The sequence below is a fragment of the Bactrocera dorsalis genome, chromosome 2 (genome assembly GCF_023373825.1).
Source record: "Bactrocera dorsalis isolate Fly_Bdor chromosome 2, ASM2337382v1, whole genome shotgun sequence".
In the NCBI taxonomy this organism is placed as follows: domain Eukaryota; kingdom Metazoa; phylum Arthropoda; class Insecta; order Diptera; family Tephritidae; genus Bactrocera; species Bactrocera dorsalis.
In genome coordinates, this window is record NC_064304.1 from 1,194,191 (window position 1) to 1,218,594 (window position 24,404).

At 40.1% G+C, this 24,404-nt stretch overlaps 1 long non-coding RNA gene across 1 annotated transcript; it reads left to right on the top strand.

The window, feature by feature from the left end:
- The first annotated feature begins 19,006 nt into the window (after positions 1–19,006).
- LOC125776248 (uncharacterized) lies at positions 19,007–19,438 on the top strand. Its single transcript, XR_007421537.1, has 2 exons — positions 19,007–19,331; positions 19,388–19,438. It is a non-coding gene; the product is annotated as an uncharacterized LOC125776248 (long non-coding RNA).
- The last annotated feature ends 4,966 nt before the right edge of the window (positions 19,439–24,404 follow it).

A 24,404-nucleotide genomic window follows, 5' to 3' on the forward strand; every position in this document is an offset into this window, starting at 1 on the left:
TGAAACAATATTTTTCGACTACAGGATGTCATGAAACGTATTATTATTGACGATGAATCCTGGATCAATGCTTATGGTCCCGAAATAGTCGATCAATCGGCCGAATATCGCGGCAAAGGTGAAGCTGGTCAAAAAATAAGATAATGTTAACAATTTCCTTCGATTATTGAATTGTGATGCACTCAACGTTACGAGTTTTCGAGAGAAAAGTTCTGCGAAAAATGTATGGTTCTTTGCCCATTGGTTATGGCGATTATCGTATTCGATGCAACGATAAGCTGTATGCGATATTCGACGGAATAGACATAGTTCAGCGAATTAAGAGACAGTCTCTACTCTGGCTATATTATGTCGACCGTATGAATAAAAACACTCTAGCTCTGAGAGTATTCGACGTAGTCCCCGCCGGGGGAGGCCAGGTGGAGAAGGAACTGGCTTCGTTTGGAATCTCCAATTGGCGCGACCTTGCGAAAAGAAGAAACGACTGGCGCGCTGCTGTTAACTCGGCTATAATCGTGTAAACGGTGTCACAGCCAGACTTTGAAAGAGAATACATAGATTTTAAAGAATAAATTAAGAATTCTATAATTATGATCAAAGTCTTACTATTTTTTGCTCATAGTAGTAGGTTTACTAACTTTGAACCCACTAACGGATAAAGTATGTTACTATGTTTACGAAATTCCGATTCCTCAATCGGTTTCCCAAATGTGTGACACCAGAATCTCCATGAATGTCTGAACTTAAAAACTTACCTAACGGACTTCCTTTACCTCCTTTTTAAAAGTAATTTGGATAGAACAATTTTCTGCAATATTCATACCAAGAACAAAAATGATTTATAAGGAATGAATACGTAAATTCATATGCATTGGTTATGTTATTGACCTTCTTGATTTTCAACCAATAGAGATAACAAAATAAAATCTATGAAATTTTCTAAGACAAAACTGATTTCATACTCTCCAATTACTTTGTCCCTACGCAACTATAACTCTTTGTTGTCAAAATTACTATTTATTACTATTCAAACATTTATATGCGGTGTAATCTATAGACTGTAACAAAACTTAACTTTAACTTTATCAACCATTAATTTAATTCAAGAAAGGGCAGGACCCGTGAGAAAGCATTACAAATTTCGCGGGTAACGAAACTTTGACTTATAGAGAAGTGGGTGCCTGACATCGTAATGTGGAAAGCACTAAACATATTTTATACGACGCGCGAACACATTATCTTACATGAACAGGAACGCTGGAAAACTCCGGCCGCGTGTGCGAAGCAAAGGCCTCAGGGACTCCAGTACAATTAAGAGCAAAGGTGTTTGCGTGTTTGGACAATTGTGGGCGTTGTACAAACAAGTCGGTACTTGCACGGCTGAGTAACCCCAATGGACACTTTATTTTCTTGAAAATTTACTGCCGTCCACAGTTGATTGTATGGCGGAAGTGCTGCGTGAAAGCATAATTCTCGAACGTAAGTTATGAGCGGCCAAATCAAAGTTTTTTGTAAGTTTTTCCGGCTAATAAAAAATGACTGAATGAGGAACCGAACAGCCGCCAACTGAAAACTGGAGGCAAGTAGCTCACAGCCTATCGACAAGAGGCGTATTGCAGCCATTCTCCCTCTAGCTGCTACCTTTGGGTAAGTTAACTGCGGCTTTTTGCGCAAACTAACCGCAAAGTAGCTTTGCTGTGTAATGTTCGTTCAGCAACTTTTGTGACTTCGAAATAAAGACCACTCTGCGGTGCGCTACAAGATGCAATTTGCAGCAATGCGTGCGAAATGCGTAACGGGTTCCCGGGAAAGTCTTACTACCATCTATTGAAGATCCATGCTTCGTTTCAAGGTGGAAATAATTAATGAATTTTCCTTCGCAAACTTCTGCGAAGATTTCGCTCATTGATCTTGCTCCGATTACCTGGGACCGCTCACCATAATTTAAAGTAATGTTCGTTTTCAACATTGAGGGATGTTCTCAGCGTTTTTTCTTGATACCATAAAAAATTCTGAATAAACCAAAGGAATTTTTAACAATGCCTTAACTTAGAGAACCGCTGACCGAAGATCACTGCACCACACAAAACTGTCATACGCCTTCTTGGCAAACTGCAAAGCGGCTCAAAGGCGTGCTTTGTTTGCACAATCTATGACAAAGTAACTTTTCGTGGTTGCCTTTGTCGTTGTTGTTGATTTTTTAGTTCTGCGCTGGAAAGTCACAATCTCTGCACTTGCATCTGCGGCGTTTTAAGTTGCGGTTAAGTTCAACACTGCCGTACTCATGCACGAAACAAAAACAAACACGCCACTTTATCACTTTAACGAATAGTTGATAGTTGCCATAACCAAAGTTGGAGTAGGCGTGCAAATATTGCCAAAGGAATGTTTTTCCCACCACCGACGCCACAAAACGTGCCTCAGGGCGGCGCTGTTCACAGAACTTAAAAACTACATGAAAGTCATGAAGGCGTTGAGCTGCAGCATAGTACGGCACCACAGCCGGAAGCATTCATGCGATGCTAAAAATTAAATGCTCTCGGCCGCAGGGGCTGCGAAATGCGGACGAGTGTACAGAACGCCCAAAAGTAGTTTAAAATTTACACTCTTTTTATTTCGTAAACATTCGCAATATTAACCAGAGGGGAAGCTGAAAACTATGAACAAAATCTGCTGGCAATTTGTAGCGACCAAGAGGGGGCGGCAGAGCCATTCATTGCCGCGCCTTTAATGTGGGCTCTTTAAAGTAATGACTGCTCCAACTGCAGCAGCCAGCGACCGCTCACCGGCACAAAGCGATTTAATAAAATATTTCCATTCGTTTACTTTTTTCCTGGAATTGAATAATGTACTCGGGGGATGCAATAAAATGTAATGAGTTTAACAAAACACACACACATACATAAGCATACTTTATATGCCTATATATGCATATCTGAATTCCTAGATATTTCCAAAACAACAACGACTGCAACGTATTAGCTGGAGAGTAGGGCTAAAGGGAATTTCGGAAAAGTACAAAAGACGAAAGAGAACAAAGGCTGAGCGAAGAAGAGGCGATTACAAAGCAAATATAAATTGGGAGATAATAAATTTGAGTAGATACGTCGTTGGAAAAAATCTTCATTTGAAATGCTGTTATCTGTAATACATATGTGATTGAGAGCTCGCACTTTCTATTAATACTGATTCTCTCTAGTTTTCTCTAACACTACACGGTTCATCTACTGAGCGTTATGCCTCGAGACTTTAAGGCTAGATTAACGTATTTTAGGATATTAGCTGAAGATATTAGAACAGAGACGGTTTGGGACTGATCTTTTCAAATTTTAGATTACGAAAGGAAAGTTCATATATATATAGAGTAGTCGAAAAAATCTTGTCGTACATATTTCCAATTAAACTTCACCTTTTGTATATATTTATAATGAACTATAGTGAACTATAATGAACCATTTTGGTCTATCACTTTTAACCATTTTTCCGCTAGAGACATCACTGCATAAGTGTAAAATTTTTCTGGTTTCTTGGCGAAAAACTGCGACAAATAATTCTCAAAGACTTCTCTTGAAGCCAACTTTGCTCCATAAAGGGAATTCTGCATTGACCAAAACAAATTGTAGTCCGATGGTGCAAGGTCAAGGTAATATGGTAGACGCATCAAAACTTCCCAGCCAAGCTCTGCCAGTTTTTTCCGAGACACAAATATGCGTGTGGTCCAGCGTTGTCCTGATGGAAGACGAAGCCTTTTCTGTTGGTCAGTTCTGGCCGTTTTTTGATTACTTGCTTCAATCCCGTCAGTTGTTTTCAGTGAAATGTAGAATCAATCGTTCGACCAGGCTAGACCAGCTCATAGTTGACGAGTCCTTTCCAATCTCACCGAACACTCAGCATAACCTTTCGAGGCGTCAATCCTGGCTTTGCGAATATTTTTTGAGCTCCTCCACGCTCGGACGTGATCCACTTTTCGTCTCCTGTTACCATTCGCTTTAAAAATGGTTCGATTTCATTTCAGCAAAGAATCGCAGATGTTAATTGGGTCCATTAAAGTTTTCGCAGTTAATTCATGTGGTACACAAACATTGACTTTTTGTAGACAGCCGTTTTTAAATGCTCCAAAACCGTTTGATGATGAACGTTAAGTTCCTTAGCGATGCCTTGGCCGCTTATGTGACGGTCCTGGTCAATCTTTTCCATAGTCTCATCGACTTTTTCAACCATATGTCGACCAATCCGAAAAAAGGTACCCAGAAATGTCAAATAGAGTACGGTGACACCTGTCATTCTGAGACAAGTTTTCCGTAGTCTCCAAAAAGCTGATAATTCTTAGGTTGTTATCTTCATTTCACACCCTTTATTAATTCTAGAATATATTGAACCGTTGTACACAATACGTTCTGAATACGATTATGAAAGGCTTCCAACAGAATTTTTTTTCAGCTTTTGAGATGAAAATTTTCTATACTTTGTTTAAATTTTACACAAAATTATTTATACAAAACTACCATTAATATTATTTTAATATTTCCACATTTTTCATATAATTAGTTCAAAGTTGACTTAACATTAACAGGAAGTTGAAATATTCACCATTCCGCCGTGAAACGATACAATATGATGAAAATTTCAAGCGACTGCAGGTCATCTGCTTTGTTATTGCAGTGAAATGTGGGAAATTATTTTCCTCGGCAGCAGCGGCAACCCGCAAAGCAGAACTAACAAAATAACTGTAGAAATGCCGAGTTGCTTAAATAAATTTGGAGCCCAGCACCAGCATTACGGGCGAAACGGCAATCGCACGCAAGCTAACGGTGCACTACAGGACCGAACCGTTTGCGTGGTCATGATGAATTTTTCTGGCGAATTGGTGCGTGAGTGTGCTCGTGAATCGCCGCTTTTGTTGGTGCTTGAGTAATAGTGTTTCGTGCTTTGCGAAGTAGCAGCTGTCGCCACTTTCGTAATAATGATGATGACGGCGCTATCAGGGCAAATAGCAGACGTACGAGCACATGCTGCAACAGGTAAGCTCTTTAGAGTACGCACGAGTATGGTGTGGATGTTACGTATACGACCAGTTGTACCTTAAATTACTCTAAAATATTTATCATTACAAATTGCAAAGGGAAAATGATTCCACATAACACGACTATGAGAGTCGAGTTACAAATTGAGTTGGAAACTTATTAATTATTTTTTTGTAGTTTATTATTAATTCATTTCGTTGGTATTAAAATCTTTGAAAATTCTTCGAAAAACGGTTAAGAGACATTTTAAAGACCTTCCCGGATATTATCAATTTGTATTATATAATGAGCTCAGACTCAAACTTAGTTTGAGTTTTTAAAATTTTTCAATATTTAATCAACTCCAACTGCTACTTATAGAAATTCCACATCTTTGGATAAATTCTAGTAGCTTAAAAAGATAAAATCGAGGAAAGAGAAGTCTCTACGGCCCCAAAAAGCGCCAAGTTTAAACTGTTATATTGGATGAGTTCCTTAATCTTCGCAATATTATTTTCATTATTTTTCTAATTTTGAATAGACATTTTCGATATTAATCCTCCTTTTAAACTGTGCGTACAGTATACAACAGAAATAAATACGAATTTACTATATTCCAGTAATTCCATTTTAAAACCGAAAAGCAGAAGGACACCAAATATTCCAATGAAATTCGAACAGAAAGAGAAAAATTGAAGGACAACATGAAATATTTATTGTGCTTGCATGTAGAAATCCATGTGAGCAGAGCAAGAACTGAAAGTGAATATTTGAAAACATGCAAAATAGTAGTGGAAATGCCTTTTGGCAATGACTCAAGCGATTGACTGATATTGAATGAATTTTGTAATATTATTTGTCAACAAAGTTGCTGATGCGCATTACTATTCATATGTCCCTGCACAACTGTGTGTGCATACGTGTGTGTATGTGTGTGCGAGTGCATATGTTTGATCTTCGTGGGTTGATAAATATTGATAATATCTATGAGCGAATAGTTCAAATATTGCTCTAGCCGAAGGGAACAATTCGGATGTGCTAATAGTGCAAAAGAAATAAAAACAAATGCCAAATGCAAACTCATCTGTGCATGTATGTGTGTGTGTGTGAGTCTATATGCAAAAAGTGACAAGATACAAATGCATGCTCTGAAGCTCAAACCCGGCTTAGTGGAAAGGAAACTATTATTTTCTATGAGGGGAAATATATAACGCGTAAGCCCATTAGAAAGCCCACTAGTTTCCCAAAAAGTCAGTAACATGGGAGACACTTAGCTTTTGCGTGTTTTGTTTTCTTTTGAGTTAGTTTTGAGAACAAATTGTGTGCTATTCTAAGGTGGATAAAAATCATTCAATTTTCCTCGCCTCGTATTGATTTTCTTATATATGAAGTTCACTTCTTCCTTTGAGACCGAGCCTGGTTCGAATTCTCTCCAATATGTTCTAGTGAGAGTTGTGCGTTCTTGGAGCAGTCCTTGCGGGGTAGTCCACGTCTTTGTATGCCAATAACTTCACGCTCGCTGCACGAGGCATTTACATAATGCTCACTTGTATTTGCCATCAAAATATAAATATTTGTGTACATTTGCAGAGAATTCTTCAAACACACGCAGTGAAAGTAGTAAAGTAAATTGCGAGCAGAACTCGCATTCGCAGTGCAAACATCGTTAGCAATTTAATCGGCTATTTGTTGACGAGTGTAGTAAATGTTGCAATCATCAGTTTTATTAAAAATATATTTATTATTCATCAGCTTTTATTTATTCACTTTCTCCGGCTAATTTGTTTACGTTTGCGATTTTCCTTGAGCAGCTGCCTTAAAGCAGCTCGAACTCGCACATTTGTGCTAAATCTGTGTAAGGAAAGCTAATAAATAAAGGATATTGCTCGGAATCATTCAGCGGTTACAAATAATATCTTAGCAACAGTCACACCCTCCCCAGTTCAGAGCATTTTCCACCAGCGTTACAAAATAACTATTACTTTGCAATTAATTAGAGTACAAAGTAGGGATCTCATTGGAATTTATTTTCAGAGGGTGAGTAAATGACGCCATTTTTACTAAACAACGAGTTGCACTTGAATAACCAAGCCGAAAATGATGTTAGATTGCTTCTATCCTATAAAGCAACTAATAGATATCCCTTCTCACGAGGGCATTTTTAGACAAAATCTTTTTGGGTTAGATTTAGATATTACTGGTTATTTGGCTGGCATTAAAATGTGTGAGTTTCTCAAAATATAGGATTTTTTAACCTTATTATGATTCTTCAAATATAAAAAAACATTATCAGCAACCTCCACCAAATATTTTTCCAAATACCTTCGGTTGGCAGAAAATGCTCGTTCAGATTAATAGGATCTGTATCTGACTTTTTTTCACAGATCACGCGGGAGTCGTGTCAATCTTTCATGTTATTTTTGTTCAGTATTGTTTGTCATTTTTTCAAAGAATGTGTTTCGCGCGCTCCGCTCAACTTAACAGCATAATCGGCCTACGTATTGTTCACCCACTTGAGTCCCAGCATATATTATTGGATAATATTCAACTGACTAGATCTCTTTCAGCACGCAGTAGAGAAAATATATCAGCCGTAACTGAGAGTGCACGTGAAGACCATGGAGAGTCGATTCGGAGTCGTTCCAAGCAACTCGGACTGACGTATGGAACGACTTGGCGCATTTTACTTCGAGAAATTGAAAGCGTACAAAATACAACTTGTGCAAGAACCGAAGCCTTTCGACATTCCCAAGAGACATAGATTTACTCTATGGTTTTACAGAATGAGGTCCAAATTGCCGCATTTGGGAGCAAGTACAAACTGAAGAGATTCAAGAGTTTCCATTTCATATAAAAAAAAAAAACAAAAAATCGTAATGTCGACTCATCAGATGTTGTCATCGTCCATGTCTCTGCACCATTTAGCTGCACGGGAATAATAAGTGACTTATAGAGTTTTGTTTTTGTTCGTCGAGAGAGGAATTTACTTCTCAATTGCCTCCTTAGTCCGAAGTAGCACGAGGATTTTCGAATATCTGGTCATTTTTTAATTTGTTAGGCAGTTTTGTTGACGGTGAGTTTTAATGTTTCACACAATACGCCCGATAGAACCTTATATGCGATGTTGGGGCAGATTGTGAGGTCTCTCTTTTTGTGGATTGTGCAGAGCACACTTAATTTCCAATCGTGGGACATGCTTTCGTGCTACCATATTATATAACCTACTATACAAGAATATCTGAAATTTACGCTCGTGATCTCGGCGACATTTTGTTTCAACATGACGGTTACACAATTAGTTTTAATATAAAAAAAGGTATAAAAAGGAGGAGGATGGAGTCATGTGTAGAAGTTCACGCAAGTGAGGAAAGTTCTCTGATTGCCATTCACTTGGGAGTGGCCAGAAACGATTCTTTTACATGTGACTCAAGCAGCTCACGACTTCCGGTCTTTGACCAAGTATCCTCTGGGTAGCCTAAGAACATCCGTTTGAAGGCGAGCTAACGTGAGAAGGCGAAGCATCCCCTGCATAGGGTTGTGCGCTGGGTTTGGGACCCGCCACGTAAAAAAACATTCCAGTGAATAGTCATAACCAGCCTCGGATGAGAGACCCCCCTTTTGATGACGACCATGGCAAACGAAATAAGGACTACGAATTGAGGGCATGCACCTGGAATGTCCGGTCCCTTAATTGGGAAGGTGCCGCTGCCCAGCTGGTTGATGTCCTCGTGAAAACAAAGGCTGACATCACCGCCGTCCAAGAAATGCGATGGACGGGACAAGGACAGAGACGAGTAGGTCCTTGTGACATTTACTACAGTGGCCATATAAAGGAGCGCAGGTTTGGTGTGGGATTCGTGGTGGGAGAGAGACTCCGTCGCCGAGTACTATCATTCACTGCGGTGAATGAACGTCTAGCCACAATCCGCATCAAAGCGAGGTTCTTCAACATATCGCTGATTTGCGCCCACGCCCCGACGGAAGAGAAGGACGATGTGACCAAAGATGCCTTTTATGAGTGCTTGGAGCGCACTTATGTGAGATGCCCCCGTCACGATGTAAAAATCGTGCTTGGCGACTTCAACGCCAGGGTGGGCAAAGAAGGTATCTTTGGTACTACGGTCGGTAAATTCAGCCTCCACGACGAAACTTCCCCAAATGGGTTGAGGCTGATCGACTTCGCCGGGGCCCGAAATATGGTTATCTGTAGTACTAGATTCCAGCATAAGAAAATCCATCAAGCTACCTGGCTGTCTCCGGATCGAAAAACTACCAACCAGATCGATCATGTTGTGATAGACGGAAGACACGTCTCCAGTGTTTTAGATGTGCGTGCGCTCCGAGGTCCTAACATCGACTCGGACCACTACCTTGTTGCAGCTAAGATTCGCACCCGCCTCTGTGCAGCAAAAAACGCACGCCAACAAACACAAGGAAGGTTCGACGTCGAGAAGCTGCAATCACAACATACAGCCGAACGATTCGCTACTCGGCTTGCACTCCTGCTCTCTGAGAGCACTCGTCAACAACTCGGTATAAGGGAACTGTGGGACGGCATTTCAAACTCTTTACGTACAGCTGCAACCGAAACCATTGGTTTTCGGAAAGTGCAAAAGAACAGCTGGTACGACGAGGAGTGCCGTGTCGCAGCGGAGAGAAAACAGGCTGCCTACCTCGCAACGTTACGATCGACCACAACACGTGCGGGATGGGATAGATACCGAGAGTTGAAGAGGGAAGCGAGACGCATTTGCAGACAGAAGAAGAAAGAGGCCGAAATGCGTGAGTACCAACAGCTCGATAAGCTGGCCGACAGGGGTAATGCTCGAAAATTCTACGAAAAGATGCGGCGACTTACAGAAGGTTTCAAGACCGGAGCATACTCCTGTAGAACCCCCCAAGGTGATCTAGTTACCGATGCCCAGAGCATACTTAAATTATGGAGGGAACACTTCTCCAACCTGCTGAATGGCAGTGATAGCACAACACCGGGAGAAGGCGAACCCGATTCCCCAATCGATGACGATGGAGCAGACGTTCCATTGCCCGATCATGAAGAAGTTCGAATAGCAATTGCCCGCCTGAAAAACAACAAAGCGGCAGGGGCCGATGGATTGCCGGCCGAGCTATTCAAACACGGCGGCGAAGAACTGATAAGGAGCATGCATCAACTTCTTTGTAAAATATGGTCGGACGAAAGCATGCCCAACGATTGGAATCTAAGTGTGCTCTGCCCAATCCATAAAAAAGGAGACCCCACAATCTGCGCCAACTACCGTGGGATAAGCCTCCTCAGCATCGCATATAAGGTTCTATCGAGCGTATTGTGTGAAAGATTAAAGCCCACCGTCAACAAACTGATTGGACCTTATCAGTGTGGCTTCAGACCTGGTAAATCAACAACCGACCAGATATTCACCATGCGCCAAATCTTGGAAAAGACCCGTGAAAGGAGAATCGACACTCACCACCTATTCGTCGATTTCAAAGCTGCTTTCGACAGCACGAAAAGGAGCTGCCTTTATGCCTCTATGTCTGAATTTGATATTCCCGAAAAGCTAATACGGCTATGTAAACTGATATTGAGCAATACCAAAAGCTTCGTCAGGATCGGGAAGGACCTCTGCGAGCCGTTCGATACCAAACGAGGTTTCAGACAAGGTGATTCCCTATCGTGCGACTTTTTCAACCTGCTTCTGGAGAAAATAGTTCGAGCTGCAGAACTCAACAGAGAAGGTACCATCTTCTATAAGAGTGTACAATTGCTGGCGTATGCCGATGATATTGATATCATAGGCCTCAACACCCGCGCCGTTAGTTCTGCTTTCTCCAGACTGGACAAGGAAGCAAAAGAAATGGGTCTGGCAGTGAACGAGGGCAAGACGAAATATCTCCTGTCATCAAACAAACAGTCGTCGCACTCGCGACTTGGCACTCACGTCACTGTTGACAGTCATAACTTTGAAGTTGTAGATAATTTCGTCTATCTTGGAACCAGCGTAAACACCACCAACAACGTCAGCCTAGAAATCCAACGCAGGATAACTCTTGCCAACAGGTGCTACTTCGGACTAAGTAGGCAATTGAGAAGCAAAGTCCTCTCTCGACAAACAAAAACCAAACTCTATAAGTCACTCATAATTCCCGTCCTGCTATATGGTGCAGAGGCCTGGACGATGTCAACAACAGATGAGTCGACGTTGCGAGTTTTCGAGAGAAAAGTTCTGCGAAAGATTTATGGTCCTTTGCGCGTTGGCCACGGCGAATATCGCATTCGATGGAACGATGAGCTGTACGAGATATACGACGACATTGACATAGTTCAGCGAATTAAAAGACAGCGGCTACGCTGGCTAGGTCATGTTGTCCGGATGGACGAAAACACTCCAGCTCTGAAAGTATTCGACGCAGTACCCGCCGCGGGAAGCAGAGGAAGAGGAAGACCTCCACTCCGGTGGAAGGACCAAGTGGAGAAGGACCTGGCCTCGCTTGGAATATCCAATTGGCGCCACGTAGCGAAAAGAAGAAACGACTGGCGCGCTGTTGTTGACTCGGCTATAATCGCATAAGCGGTGTCTACGCCAATTAAGAAGAAGAAGATCTCGGCGACATTTTGTTTCAACATGACGGTTACACAATTAGTTTTAATATAAAAAAAGGTATAAAAAGCTTGAAGTTGATTAAATTTTGGATGTGAACATCTTGTAGATTGGGTACAGCATAATTTACATCCAATTAACTGGAAAATCACACAAACAAAACTAAGGCTAAGAAATAAACAACTTAATTGTGTTACTGCAGTGAAAGCAAATCAATAAAAATCTCTTTCTTCTCTCTTCATTTCACTTGAAACTTTGACCCAGATCTTTCTTTTCTTACGTTTTGTCTTCTCCTATTTGCTGAAGCTTGTTGTGCTTTCTATTTGCACTCATTTTACCTTGACGAGTTAATTTGCTCATTTCCCTGTCATCCTTCGCAGCAATGCTTGAGGTGCTTCAAGCATGCAAGATGACTCTGCTTTCCCATTTAGTTTTTCGTGCATTTTTTCGCAGAAGCTTTTATGTGCTCCACTTTCGCTTTCGTCCTCCTCATTTCCTGTCTCAATTAGCACGAGACAAGCACTTCAATCAAGTGTTGTACTTAAACCTAATCCAGTATTGGCCAACACCAGCAACGCATCAATTACCCTCGCTCAACAACAACAACAACAGCGTGCTCGGCCTTGGTCACAGGGCATTTTTCACAGTCATAATAAATTTATGGTGCTTTACATGCTAATAGCCGAGCTAAAATTGGTGTTATCCCAGGTCTTACCGCCACCCCCACCACAGCACCCATCACAGCGGTAAGTTCGCGACGGACGCGGAATGACATAAGAAAAATGTAGACGTCCGGTGGCAAAGGTGCGGGACACAGCACCGCGGTCAGCAATGACCAAAGTACAGCGGCTGACACTGCCACATTTGTTTCGCTCGCGCTCATTTCAATTTGCACACTCACTTCGGCGGAATTTTGGTTCGCAAGTGAGTGAGCAGATATAAAATGATTTTTTATATTTATTCCACTTTTGGCGCCTACTTAATATTTATTATGAATGTTACTCGTGAGCGTATTTAGTTAATTTTATTTCACACAAGCGCAGCTGCGATTACTTCACGCCGTTGAATGTACAAAAAAAATACAGAAAATGTGAAAGAATGCAATGGAAAAGTAAGCACAAAAGCGAAAAGTTAAGAAAACTCTAAAAGAGATAAAATAAAAAATGCGCAGCGAAATGACAGCTTAGGGCTCAGTGCGGAAATGAGCAATAAGTAGCAGCCACTTACATGTCTTGTTTAACCCCGCCCGGGCCGCCGCCAAGCAGCGACGTTACGTTTCACATGGCTTCTCGGCTGATGCGGTAATGCTTGGGGAGATGTGCGCGTTTGTGTTCGCTTCGCACATTGCAAAATTAACTTAATACCGTTATGTTATAAAGTAAATGCGCTTATCGCCGCTAAGTAGATGAGAAAAGTTTCTTTTGCAGCGTTGATAAGTTAAATTATTTTTGGAGTGTTTTATTATAAATGTTCCCGGCCGGCTGCCAGACTGCCGACTGCCTAACTGCATGAAACTTACCGTTAGTGCCCGTGCCCCACACATCGCCCAGCGCCCGCCGGCCTAGATGTTTGGCCTGTTTGTTGTTGGTTACTTGAGTCCACCGAAGCATTTTATTTGATGTTATGACAGTGCGAGTGACTGTTTCGCCGAAGTTAAACGGGAGGGGGCAGCTGTTGCATAAGTGAGTTGCGAATGTGTCATAAAAGTTAAGGCGAGAGTAAGTGCGAAAAAGTCAAATAAAGACGCATTTGCTCGGTGCATTGAGTCGAACGGGCGAACTTCATTGCCTTGAGTGCTTTGTCGGAAAATGCTGCTGTGCATGTGTGTGTGTATAATTTGTATGTGGAATGAAGACTTAAAGAAGTTTAAAAATGAAACTTAGCTTGGAGCTTCTAAGACAAACCATCAAGCAATATTAAGAAATATTTTTACATGTTCAAAGTAATCACTAACTTCTATTCTCTCTTCTTCTGCTATTTATGTGAAAGATCGTCCTAAAATTAAGGGTTTCATGCTCTAAATGTTTTATTGGATTCGGGGTTTACTTATGTGAATTATAGATATAATATCATCGGACACTTTGTATTTAGGGGACACTTACAGAGTGTGTCCGGAAATTAATAGGACTGAGTCGATTAAAAAAAAAAATTATTGAACCAATCTTTACGAGTCTTTAAAAACTTCGAAAATAGGCTCCTTCTGCGTCTATGCAGCGCTACCAGCGTGATTTCCAAGCATTGAAGTCGTCAATGAGCTCTACTACTCAGAACTGGTTTATTTGAAAAAAATTGTTATACCTTAACTCTCTCTCTCGATTAACTCTCGTGCTTCTAGTTGGTGTCTGTTAATAAGGGCAGTACACTACAATGATATTGCTCTTTGCGACCTTCAGCCTCTACTCTGTCCAAACTTTTCCAATTTACAAATCTGAGGCTACGGCTAAGACCAAAAGCAAGTAATTTTTCATTTGACCCAAAAGGTGAGTTCACCATTTCTTGAGCAAATTTCGTTCACTTTCATTCGATGGGACAACAAAACAAACCACTTTAATACAAAACTTCTTTAATTCACATACTTAGTACATGAACTGCCTTGGAATACCGCATGAAGGTACAGTGAGATATTATTTTCTAAAATATATTTTTGAAATTGAAAATTGAAATTTCGGTCTCCACTTTTTCCAATAAAAGACCAAATTTACTGGAACCGCAGAGAACTATTTCAATATCAGTTTTATTTCAAGAATTTAAAAATAATAAATTACATTTATATACTTACAAACATACACACATTGTAACTTATACGATGGGGGAAAGGAAACAGAGAACGAAACAAAAAATTCTATGAGCTGCTGTTTTAGTTTCCTTTATTAAAAATAATTATGTATGTAGCGAGATGAAGCTGGCAGCAGCGAATATTTAACTAGAGCAGCATAAAGTCTTGAGAGAAAACGAATCCAGAATGTTGCGGTCAGAGTTTTCATTTCGACTTGTTGTACATTTGAAAATAATTTTACAGCTCAATACTTTTATGTATGCTGCTCACGCCAAGCGGCCAACACCCACATGCCGGCACGCAGCCACGCAACCGAAGGTGAGGGCGCCCTAACTGACGTCCACAGAAGGTACGAAGAAGGACTAGAGCATAGAATAAATTCTGAGCATATTAATAAAATGCTGCTTACTTGCAGCGCACACACATCACGCACACATACGTACTCGGCACCCACATGGTAGAGTGGAAAATCTCTCCAGCGACACTGCAAATATTTCATGCTGCATGCAACCATGCAATAGTTAAAATTTTACTACACTTGTTGTTACCAGCACATACATACATGCAAACAAAGGACGTGCACACATCCACAGGGCTCTGAGCCCCTCCTCACCCACACCATGGCGGCGCACATGGCACATTGTGCAGCATGAGACGCACGAGACGCCACAGCGTGGAGCCAACAGCTTGGCGAATGCAACTATGCATGTCATGCAACAAATATTGCCGAGAAAAAAGTACGAATTCGAAAATATAACAAACAAACTGGACAATGCCAACAACAAGCGAGCGGCGAGTGGCAAGCAGCCGTCTGGCAAGCAGAGCAGCAATAACGCAAAACAATGCCATCAAGTAAATGTATGCAACATGATGCTCACCAGGGGAGCAGGACAATGGCACGAAGTACATCACCGGAGATATTTATGGGTTGTTAGCAGAATGGGTCATCAGTAGCAACAACAACAGCAGCAGCAGCAGCAGCAGCAGCAGCCACTATTGCTGCTATAGTAACAACAGTAACAGTAACAACAATAATAATAGCACTTATGACAGCTATAATGCTCCTGCCGGCGGAGCGGGGAGAGGACGTGTGGATAACAAGAGGATTTAACGAAGGCGGAAACATAAAAGTGCACAAAGAAAATATGTGGAAAATTACACGAACAACACAAATTTAACTTTCCAAGCGGTGAGTCAAAGGAGCTACACGCTCTTGTCTGTGTGTGGGTTGTGGCTAAAAAATCCAGTATGGAAGGGTAAAATTAGGAAATTATGGTGGAAATTTTGCTTAAAACATAATCATTCTGCTATTATGCACATAAACAATACACACACACACATTTATATGGCATAATGTATTCGCGAATCTCCTTGAAATGTGAATAAAGCTTTAACTATTCTCGCGTGAGATTTAGAGAACGCATAAAAGGAAGAGGGCGACATGTGAGCCAACCGCACCTCAATATTATCCTTTGCAAATGTTTGTGGTTGTAGCAGAGTTAATTATCATTTCATAGAAGTAATGGGTAGAAATTTGGATACTTTCTTACGTAGACTCTAATGACGTGGGCACCGAGTGATCTTATTAACTTTTTCTGTATCAATTTCCCCAAATGAAATACCGTTCTAATCGCACTCTTTCGGCAACGAAAATCTAGATGAACTCTGGAGCAAAATAATCAAGTAATCAGAATCACATAATTATATTTTATATACCTCACTATTCTAATTTATCTTTATTCTTTTCCTTTACCGCCGTAGACACAGCTTACGCGGTTAAAGCCGAGTTAATAACAGCGCGCCATTCGATACTTCTTTTCGCAATTTGGCACCAATTCGATATACCACATGCAGGCAGGTCTTTCTGCACCTGGTCTTTCCAACGGAGTGGAGGCTTCCTCTTCCCCATAGATCGTCCGCAGAACCTTTCTCTCGAAAATTCGTAACATCGAATCATCAGATGTTGTCGTCGTCCATGCCTCTGCACCATACAGCGTGTTCGTCGAGAGAGGACTTTACTTTGCAATTGCCTACTCAGTCCAAAGTAACACCTATTGGTAAGCGTTCTTCTGCCTTGGATTTCGAGGCTGACATTGTTGATGCAGGTGTTGATGCCATTGATCATCGGCTAACGCCAGTAGCTGCTGCCGCCCTCTGAGCGTCATTGATTTGGAAGTGGCCAGAAGCCATTACTTTCCATATGGCTCAAGCAGCTCACAGCCAAAGAATATCCGTTCAAAGGCAAGCCATCCCTCCCTAGGATTGTGTGCTGGGAGCGGACTTGCTACGTAAAAAACGTCCGGCATCAAAAGGAAACAATAGCCTCGTCACGATTCTTACTTATTTTTTATATTCCAATTTAATCAGAAATGAGATTAGCTTCCTATAGTTAAAAAATTAAGATTTTTTCATAAGATCCGTCTTTAGAATCTCTTAAGCCTCATCGAAACTTTGTAAAAACATAACCATTGAATAGTGTTATCTCTTAGGGATAAGCACTCACATAAGTATAAAACCAAGATGTGCATCTATTTCTTCGTAAAGGACTAGTTTGGAAAGATTGTGTAAGCAGCCTTTGCACTAACGATGGAATATGAGACAACGAAGCTACGGAATTCTTATTCACTTGAACAAATATCGATAACAACAAATTCAAGTGATGCATGCAACCAGCATTTGGTAGACTTAACGAGAAAATTATGAGAGTGCAATAACAACCTGTGGGTAAAGTTGAGTTATGCGTTTTATCATGATAACCGCCGAAGTACAAAGAAGTGAACTTGCTTACACAACAACACGAGAAGCAGAAGGTGGACAACGAATGCTAACTGACGAGATGGTATTCACAGAAAGAGCGCAGGAGGTCCAAAATCACCTCTAATGGGGAACATTAAATATTCATTAGAGGAAGTTGAAAATTGCTATGTAGCAACAACAGCAACAGCAAAAACCAACAGGCACAGGGCGGTTTCGTTTAAAATGCACACACTGAGAAATGGTTCTCGGGATGTGTGCGCGTGTATGTGTATGTACATACTTTATCAACTTGAGGACCAGGAGCCAAAGCTAATACAGGTACATCAATTTCTATTGCCAGGTCCATGAGCTCGCAGACGAGCTTTCTATTTTATCACTCGAAAGTTTGTTTGATGTTCTGACGTCGGCGGCGCTGACGGTGCGTTGTTTATCGTGGTGTTGCTATTGTTTTTGCTTGGCTATTCCCACAGTGCAGCGCTTTAATAATGCCGCCACTTGTGACATGTGAGTGAACCCATCGCTTTGCCGCGTGCTTCGAGAGCGTCTCTGGAGGGGCATAATAAACTCCTAATGACTTCAAGTTGCACGCCACTTAAGCACTTGAGTCACAGCTCATTTGAGAACCGCGCTGGGCAATACCATTTGCATGTATTGCCCGCGAAAAATGTTTAAAGCTTTGCCGGTATATGGTTAAAAATATACTTTCGTTTATTTACTGTAGCTCCGAGATTATAAACAGAGAAGGTATAATTTTCATTAAGAGTGTACAGCTGCTGCCGTGCGCCGATGATATCGATATCATTGGACTCAACACCCTCGTCGTTAGTTCTACCTTCTCCAGACTGGATAAGGAAGCAACGCAACTGGGTCTGGTTGACTGGTCAACGAGGACAAGACGAAATATCTCCTGTCATCAAACAAAAAGTTATCGAACCTGCGACTTGACTCCCATGTCACTGTTGACAGTCATAACTTCGAAGTAGTAGATAATTTCGACTATCTTGGAACCAGCATTAAAAGCAACATCAATGTAAGCCTCGAAATCCAACGCAGTATAACTCTTGCCAACAGAGTAGGAGTAATTGAGAACTAAAGTTCTCTCGAGACGAACAAAAACCAAACTCTATATCTTGCTTTATACAGAGGCATGGACGATGACAACATCGGATGAGTCAGCCCTAGGAGTTTTCGAGAGAAAGGTTCTGCGGATTTATGGTCCTTTGCGCGTTGGCAACGGCGAATACCGTAGTCGATAGAATGATGAGTTGTACGAGATATACGACAACATTGACAAAGTTCAGCGAATTAAAAAACAGCGGCTACGATGGCTAGGTCATGTTGTCCGAATTGTCGAAAAAACTCCAGCTATGAGAGTATTCGACGCAGTACCCGCGGGGGGAAGCAAGTTTCCACTCCATTGGAAGGAACAGGTGGAGAAGGACCTGGCTTCGCTTGGAATATTGATATCACGCACCAAGATTGGAATTGCCAAATTGCGAAAGAATGCTCTGATTTTCTTGTGAATTTAAATTTTAACGGCAAGTTCCGTGTTGTGCTACAAAACGTATAAATTGCTTCAATCAGTTTGCTTGAATTTGCTCAGAAATCGCTTTGTTGCACAACAATTAAACTCTCACACGGATTGGAGAAATATTAAAGTGCAACTTTATCTTGAAATCGCCTTGATACTGCTCGCAATTACTTAGCCACTTTCGGAAATTGACGAGGAGCTTTGCGGCACACACTCGCTTCGGTGCTTCAATGAATAATGCTGCATTATATTCCACTAGAAAACCTACAATCCGCCACAATACACTTAATAGAGCCAATCAAGTGTGTGCGCATATTTAAAAACCATTATTTTCCACCCCTATCATGCATTTCGATTACGTTCCCGCTCTACGCTCCGCCGGAGTCGAAATTAGGTATCATGCGTTGCAATTGGATTGAAAGAAGAAGAGGGAGAGCTATAACTCTTTCGAAATCAGCTGTTTGCTTTGAAATATGTGAAACTGGAACATAAAGCAAAAATACAAAATTACTGCTGTTCAAAGAAAATAAATAAAAGTATGGAGTCTTTATCCGTGGCGATATTACTGGTTGAGGAGGAGAGCAGCGCACCTCAGAATGCTGGGGTGAGAATTGAGAGGAGAAGATTACGAGATATGTGCGATCCGTCCAGATGAATGACGAGCTGTAAGTAATTGCACGTGAAAGTAGACATTTTTCTTACAATTTGTTTACCTATTTAGATTCAAAAAAACTTTCGTCTGAATAAGGACGCATTCAAGTATGTCCTAGATACGTTTGCGGAAGAAACGACGGCAAGTAAATTTGATGCTTCCTCTTTCCAAAAAGCCTGCACATCTTCTTTAGGACGCTGGTGGAAACCGTTGGCTATATCTAGCTTACTCTCCATCATATCTGCCAATTTTCCATATTGCTCTGGTGGTTTTATTTTTGACCTGAAAGCATATCAAAAAACATCACTAAAACTGGAAATATCGTGTCTTTTACAACTTTTAAATACAAGTTTTACTTACATTTTTAGAAAATTGAAAAAAATCACGCAAATAATAAAATTTTCGCAGCAAAATAAAAACACAAAAAGTTCTCCGCCAACAAAATTGCAACTTAGCAAAACGGAGCTACGATCGAAATGCATGATAGGCAGAATCGTAAATTTCGAAGTTGAACTGAACGGGAACGGAACGCATGATACCAAAGTCGCCAAACGGAGAAAATTTCAATCCAAGTCGAAATGCGTGATAGGGGTGGTCATTTGCGTTTCAATAGAACAACCATGCACTGCAGCTAACCTGGTAGGAAATCCAGCTGCTCGATCTATTCTATCAGCTATTACAAGATTACATAAATCTAATTTAACAAAGCTGATAATGTACTTAACAGGTACAACGTTATTTATCTATTTTTTCCTTTAGAGCCTTTCTAATAGGGGATGTTTGTCAAGATTCTACGTATTTTCTGTTCTTAACAATACTTTGTATGTTGTTTCGTTTCCTATCGAAAGTGAACTAGTCACAATAGGACCTGTTATGAGCTACATACCCCTCTCAGTTTATCACATCGTAAGTTGCGCATCCATGTGCATGTGTGAGTGCACAATTACATACACGATAATTACTCCATACATCGATTTGCCAGCGAAAACGTGCATATTCAAAGAAGCAGAGTTGCAACCGCATAAAGATACTTTGGAGAATCGTGCGGAGAATGCACAAGCATGTTTGAAAGCGATATCCTTTACCACTACATCCACTACATCACTGCCACAGAAAATGCAAATGCCACAGTTATGCCGTTATATGAAGGTCAAAAGAGCTTCTACAATTGAAAGTCGCAGGTGTCTTCGAGTGCAATTATAAAATGTATTTATTTGATGATTAGATTAAAGCCTCTGCTGGCCGATGGAGGGTGTGTTAAACGAGCGCATTCAAATGTGGCAATTCCATCGTAAGGACATCAGTGCGAAGTGAACTTAAATGAATTAATTTAATTCAGAGCACAGATTTTACGAGTACTTTTGTCAAGACAAATAGTTCCAGAACTCATTTATTTTAATTTAAAGTTCCTTCGTAGGCACTCAAGCAAAAGGACAGTCGCTTAATGGCGCCATGAGCGAAGAAGCAGCTGTAGAAACTATTACAAGCAAATTTTATTGCCAAACGTTCGTTTGTGGGTGTGTATGTGTGTGTTCCGCCTACATGTGCACTTAAGTACGGATAACAAAGAAGCTTTAACAATTTCGTCCGACATATGGTCAATATTATGGGGAATTAGTTGGGTAATAAAATCGGTGTAGCAAACATGTAATCAGAAAAGGAAAATGGGCACAAACATCGGCATTAAGTAAGAAAATATACACGCATAGAACAAAGGAAATGGTTCGCCGCACGGAGCGGAGGGTTTACAACTGCACAGGCAATCGCATATAAATGCGTGTGTAGGTCTCGCAATCTTTTCACTCAATATCCTGCTACACGCATCAAATCATCATCAGGTGAAATTTGATAAGGGTCATAAGAGCAATGATTGAGAAAACGTGATCAAATGCAGACATTTCCTGGACGAGGGGCCACAACGACCGGCCGAAACTGAATAAATGCTAATGCGAGCTTTTGCTTGTTCAAAACGCTTGACCACACTTCGTCCCCCCTTTCACTGCCTAAAATGTTGTTAAAGGCTTGCGTTTCAGTTTCATTTTATTTCGTTCTTATAATGCTCATTTGATGGCCATAATACGCAAATAAAAGGGCAATTTATAAGAAATAGGCAAAAAGGCCATACCAAGAGGCAGCAAAATGATTAAAGATCGCCATCTGCTTGACTTTTTGGTTAATAATAGATCTTCCTAAGTTGACAAACCAAGGTATCCGCTACTTTAGTTCAGTTTTGCATGGTAAGTCGGGAACTTTACACTTTTACAGATTTCTAGCACACCTTGGAGAACACGTAGTACTCCATTTAAGTGAACTGAACTTGAGCAATTATAAAAACAAAGCTACGTTCCAGTAAGAGAGTTTTTCCACATACTATTTGTTATAATTACTTCAGAGCGGTCGCCAAACTTTGGATAAGGCGTGAAATTTACTGAACACCCTCCAACAAAGATCTTCGGAAAAGTAGTTCTTGCAGTAGAAGGAAGGATTTTTAATTTATACAGAAACAGTGGAACAACTAGTTCTCCACAATGTCTAAAATATCAAAATATCAAGAAATAAAATAATTTTTTTCCGTTTGAATGTCCCATGTTTAGAGACAGACAGCTGCATAATTGAAGCTGAAAATAATTTTGCTGGAAGGAGCTTAAAATATTGAATTACTGCAAATTGCTATCGCTTTATGCAATAAGTAATTCTTCGGCTATCAATATCTGAGCTGATTTCGATTTACAGTAAACATAATTTATTATTATCGCAAGCATTTGAGCGAGCTTCTTAAATGGCATAAACGAGCTTAGAGTTTACTCAGAATATAATTACTTTAATGTGTTTACATTCAAATATTTGCAGCAAATACACTTGTATGCAGAGGCTTAGCAAATACAACCAATAAAAATAACTACAATTTATTGTTTTGACATAAACCATGGCAAATGTTTTCATTAAATATTTGCGCTTGCAATCAAGTGTTTGGTAGAGTTGATAATACGATTGAAAGCAAGCTCACAAGCCGGAGCTCGTTGCTCATTGCTGCACACCTCCACACACAGCGTCGGAGTCTATGTATGTTTGTGTGCATGCACTATTGTCACGCATATGTGTGCAAGTTGCCATGTCTCACAGTCAAGCTGGCAAGCATATAATGCCGATCTTAGTGAATGCACATTTGCGGTCACTCATACGCACTGGCAGCCCCGTTGCAGTGAGAGTACAAACTGTAGCACTCGTAACAATTTAATTGTAATATTAATACTGCTATAATTAAAATGGCATAACGGTAAATACGAAGAATTAACAATGGTTAAACATATTTATGTGTGAATGATACCTGGTATTCAGGCAAATAAATGTGGCGTGTGTGTATTAAGTCCAGAGTCCAGACAATCTAAAATTGCGCTTGTGTCAAATGCAGCTATGTCGTTATATATATATGTAGTTATGCAACTTATTTATATATATGTGAGCATATCAAATGAGTTGTGTTGTGAAGTTATGACTGCTCGTGCATCTATTAATTTGCGTTTTCCAATAATAATAATAATCTGCATTCGCCTTGCACTTTGCTGGTCACTCAGCAGTGTGACATTGTTTACTCAATTTGTCACAATTGTTAAGAAATTTATTGGATTATAATTAAATTAATATACATGCGGGTGTATAAGGGAAAATATTAGCAAGAAGTGAGGAGTAAAGTGGGCAGCTCCATTCATTTGCTCTCAGATGAAAATTTTCGAATTTACTGCAATTTAATACATTGATGTAGGTCGAAGAGCTTGGAATTAATAAAATTATAGGTAAATTAAAGTTAAAAGATTGGTTTAAATTCATTAATATATTAAACAAATTTGCTTTTTAGAAAACGCTGAATAAAATCAACTTCATTTAGTCGCTGAGAGCTTGCTGGAAAAGCATACATACATGACTATGCATAAATTGATATTTAAATCTGAGTTCAAGTTATTGAAGGGTTTAAAAATGGAAATATACACAAATTCGGAAAATCCATATAGAAAATAGTTGTAGAACTTTAAGCAATTATTATTTAATCTCAAATATCTTTTAAAAGATGTTTTTCAAAAAACAAGTATGTATACTACTATCGCGAGCAAATAAAACAACAACTTTTGCGTTTCTTCTCACTCCAACCAACTCGCTATTGCGATAACTTTTAATCGGCTTATAGAAGAGCTGATGGTCTCCATAGAAGCGCGAATAAGAAATAAAGAAATACATGGATTATCGCAGTGAAATTGTAGTAATTGCGCACATTTTAATTTTGCACGAGGGCGCAGCAACAAAGCCTGCAAAACAAAAACGAACAGTTTGGATCATAATATCTTTTTGTCTTAAAACACTTGCCCCGCGATCGTCGAATTTATTTATCTCGTGCGAAAGAATACTCACTAATTGGTTTTTGTGGTACTCTAATGGATCTATATTGACAGTCTCTTCATGCTTAAGTTTTCTCCCGAAACTAGTTCGTGGACTTTTGTTATCTTCTACGGCACCTAGGCGTAGCTCATCACAAACTGATAAGCCACCACTTTGAAATCCATTAAACCCAATTTTTATCTTCTCAAAAAAAAAACATCGGTTTACGACTGACATTTCTTGTTTTCCGTTTTTTTAGCTTCCACGGACATCCAGCAACCGCCCGGGTCCCGCCATAATATGCACACTATAAACTTTTAAAAGAAAGTATTCTTAGGTTAAAATTTTTGACTGTTGAAATGGTCTTAAAATAATATTTTTTATTTATCTTCACCAAATCGCAGAAACATATTAATAAACATATTTCCGAAATTTTTTGAGTTCTCAAAGTTACGAATAATTCTCCTTAATGATGAAAGCCATTGTACTCTGTATTCCATCACTATATGACTTGGTAACGAAATGTGTTTATAAAGGTATCTCACTTTTCACTAAGAATCTCGCACGAAGGCAGATATTCGGAAATCTTATCAACCCGATCTTTTAATATAACATATATAATCCTAATTCTATCTATTTTTCTTCTCTGATTGGTAATATCATCTCTTCAGCAACGCTTTATCTTACTATTTCTCATTTATTGTGTTTTTTTAAC